General features: G+C 34.4%; 1 pseudogene; it reads right to left on the minus strand.

The window, feature by feature from the left end:
- Positions 1 to 333: 333 nt before the first annotated feature.
- Positions 334 to 4,096, minus strand: LOC105786652 (rust resistance kinase Lr10-like; annotated as a pseudogene).
- Positions 4,097 to 4,321: the final 225 nt, after the last annotated feature.

Genomic DNA, 4,321 nt, shown 5'->3' on the forward strand with positions numbered 1-4,321 from the left:
AAGCTCAAGGCTTTGTGGTAACCCCACTGACGAAGTTGATTTTTTAATTCGAAGGGATATCTAATATTCAATCTTAGAAAAGAAAAAAAAAAAAAGAGCCACAATCCTGGTTTCAATACCTAGAGACACAAGCACCTGGGAATATAAGTAGAAATAAAGCAAAAGCGGCCATGAGGTGACCCGACAATGGGAGTTTTGCTATTAGTTGTGGCATCCTAAACATTTGGCTAGGGAAGAAGAACAATGGGGTTAACAACTAAGTTCCTAACTAAGTCAGGGAAATATATAAAGTATATTTCTTTGTGAAAAAAAGCATTAATTGTGGAGAAAGAGTGACTTACTCAAAGCTCATGGACAAGAATTATTTCTTATAAAATTGTGGAGAATTAATTCTTACAAAAACAACAAAAAAGGAACTTAATTGTTTTTGTAAGAAAACCAGACAGGCAACAAAAACAACAATGCCAACATTCACAAACACAACAACAAAAATGATCAAAAGAAAGACAAGACATCACACTCAAAGTGTAGAAATACTTCAACTCGAGCATTGCAACAACAAAAAAGGAAACAAGACATCCAGCATCCTTGTACCATGAATTATCCTCTGACTCACCACCGGCCAATGAATCATTGCTTTAATTGCAGAGTTTCTCCCTCAGACTCCTCCTGCTCTGCAATCACAAAATAATAGGTGATCATGCCAGCAATTCTTATAAATAATATAAAACTCAAAGGTGAGATAACAAAACGAAATGTTTCTAACCTTATACAATTTTAGAATTGGTCATTAGTAACAGTCTCCAGTGAAGAACTTGTCTCATCATTTAAGTTCTTACCGCTATGAACTTCCATTGACGTTTGAAGAGGAAGTTGATAAAATGGCTTAGGAGGCATCTGAAAGAGTTCAACATTAGTTTCAAGCATCTTCAAGACTTTACCCATTGAAGGACGATTAGTCGGCAGTAATTGTATAAACCAAAATGCTGTTATTATCATCTTCATCACCATTACTTTTTCATCATCAGAAACATCTACGAACTCTATGTCCTCCTCCATGATCCAATCGATCATAAATCCAAGTTGGAAAATATATCTGACAACTGCGGTCAGCGAATGCATTCACATTCTTTCTTCTTCCTACCATTTCCATCAGTAACATTCCAAAGCTATAAACATCGGCTTTGTATGAGATACCTCCAAGATTTTTGTAAATCAATTCAGGAGCAATATATCCTATTGTCCCTCGTGCTGCAGTGAGAGAGACAAAACTATCATCTACCGAATACAATTTAGCAAGACCAAAATCTGAAACTTTTGGAATAAAATTCTCATCTAGAAGAATGTTGTGTGGCTTGATATCAAAATGTAAAATTTACATGTCACATCCTTGATGCAAGTAGTCTATTCCTCAAGCCACCCCAAGTACAATATCAAACATTTTTTTCCAACCTAAAGTATTTGTGTTTTCTTCAGAAAATATGATTTTATCTAAAGATCCATTTGACATGAAGTCATATACCAAGGCTTGCTTTGATCTCTCTACGCAAAATCCAATAAGTTTTGTCACATTGGCATGATGAATTCTCCCAATAGAAGAAACTTCATTTATGAAATCTTGGCCTTACCCTTTGACTTATCTAACAGTTTTACAGCCACATGATGTCCACTACGAAGCTTTCCCTTAAACACCGAACCATAGCCCCCTTCACCTAATTTTTCTTTAAAATTTCTAGTCATTTTTCTGATTTCTTTAAAAGAATACCTAATCGGCACTAGATTGTTTTGACTTTGAAGGAAGTCTTTGATGATATCATCCATGGATAAGTGTCTCCTTCTCCATTTATACATAACAAGAGCAAGCAAGCAAAATATCCCAGAGAAAGGCCTGAATAAGATAACTCCAACTTTGTAGAAACACAAGGTAGTCAATTAGTACTTGAAATAAATCAAATAACATATAACCTACATTCTTAAAAAAAAGTCTATAATGTGACAGGTATTTGGAAGAGAGATGCACTTGATTAATTTATGGAATTAATTTTTAGATAGCAGTTGACTTATTTTATACCATCATTGATGCATTGTGTTTCTTGTTCAATACCAAACGAAGATAAAATCAAGATAGATCTTTTTAATGTGCCTTTTGTAGATTTTTTAACTTTTAAATCAAGAGAAATATCTTGGATTACTGTTTCTATTGCGCATTGTTTTCGTATATATAAAATTTGAGTCCACAAGCATACCTGTTGCTTCAACAGAGTGATCATAAATTGCTGTAGAAATACAAAGATAAAAGATATGTATATCAGTATAATTAAACAAAATAGTAAAATATAAACATGCAAATAAACTCTGCAAAGCATACTTTTATACATTTCATTAGCAGGGGGTCGATAGGGCCCATGGAAAATGAAATGTTCAAAGCTCTTTCGGTATCTTCTCAAACCAATTTTAAGTACTCTTTTCAATCTGCAATGTGAATACACCCAAATAAACAGATTGATGGGTTTGATTCAAAACTTATTAAATGTTTTACTATTAACAATATCAACAATTAGCTGCGTACTAATTACATATCAAACATTAGAGTTTAAAACCATCGTTTGTTGCATATAAAACCAAATTCTTTACATAAGCACAAAATTTTTAGTGACAACAACCGTACCAAGTTGGAAGGAATTATAACTTTCGAGTACAAAAGCATTGTTGGAGTTTTTGTAAGTGCAGAGGAAGAAAAACAGGACACAAGATACAAGGCAGCAAGATACAAGAAAAAAAATTTACTTGCTCACAAATGTGCAGCAAGGGAGTTTATGGCTGATAGCTCATTTTTGCTCATTCATTTAACTAGAAAAACAATTCATTATAGTCAAATACATCACCAAATACTACCTACTACCACTAAGTAGCCTAGTAACTTGATAAACATTGCTTGTACACGTAAACAAGCCACCTAAACTAGTCATTCAACACCTAATGTGTCATCAACTTGTTCATTTTCAACTAGTTTGATTACAATGAAACTAAAGAGAAAACCTTGCTGTTACAGCAAGCATACGTGCTGCAGCATGTTTACGAGCTGCATGCACTTCAACCAAAAATATCACAGCAGCATGGTTGGCCAATTTTCAACAAGCATGATACTTAGCTAGCAGTAGAAGAATAAGGCAGAGGCAATTGCTTTAAACCAAAATATCTCAATTTGATGATCTAATTAACCACACTAAACCTAAAGCTATATATAGAACTGAGATCTTTGAAGAAACTTACACGTCTTGAAATGAACGTTCATAGCTGCAGCGATTGTAGGTACTCCATGAAACCACAACACCCTTTGATATTTTGTTGTAGATATCCAGAGTAGACATACCTATTATATTATCAACCATAATTGGAACCACGGCTTCCACAGTGCAAAATTGATTGAAATCAGATGGTGGGGTATCTTGATCTAGAAACTAGACATAGGAACTTAATGGGGAAGAGGAATTGGGTTTGGTGGTACAACGAGAGGCATCAACATACGTAGATAATTTTATTGGTTTTGTGCAATTTAAAACTTTCATAAAGCTAGCTCGATTAATATAATCATGTCTAGAAAGATATGTATATACATAAATATCATATGGAGATAGGGATTAAGATTTGTATAACTGAGAGGAAGGGAGTTGCAATCATCCATATCCAAGCTCGCATCAACAGCTCGCATTGAATCATTTTTATAAAAGATTTGTTGGACAAAGAATTTTCCTTTTCCTAAAACCAAAGTGGTGCGGTTGTTCTTCTCACACTCGAGTTCAAGGTTTTGGTAACCGCAATGAAGAGGTTGGTTTTTTAATCGTAATGGATAACTGATATTCAAATTTCCACAAAAAACAGAGCCGCAGTCCTGGCATCGATGCCTAGCGAGACAAGCGCCTGGGAATACAAGTAGAAATAAAGCTAAAGTAGCCATTAGGTGACCCAACAAAGGGAGTTTTGGTTTTAATTGTGGCATCCTAAAAACTTGGGCAGGGAAGAAGAACAACGGTTAATGGAGGGTCAACAATGGTGTTTAAGAAGACTGTAAGGAGCGTGTGAGACTGTGAACAGCTTTTAACGCTTTAGTCTTCATTTTAATAATAAAATAGTTTAATCTTTTATTCAGCGATAGAAAACGAAAAGTCGTAGTCGAATAATCAAAATCACCTAAGTGAGGAAGACTAAGTTGCACTGACAAATCAGTATAATGGACATTTGATTTAACCCTTATTTAATAACAAAAATAGTTAACCGGTGCAGGCCATCCATTTTTGTTAAAAGAATTATTATCATTAAA

This window comes from Gossypium raimondii, chromosome 1, assembly GCF_025698545.1.
Source record: "Gossypium raimondii isolate GPD5lz chromosome 1, ASM2569854v1, whole genome shotgun sequence".
Classification (NCBI taxonomy): domain Eukaryota; kingdom Viridiplantae; phylum Streptophyta; class Magnoliopsida; order Malvales; family Malvaceae; genus Gossypium; species Gossypium raimondii.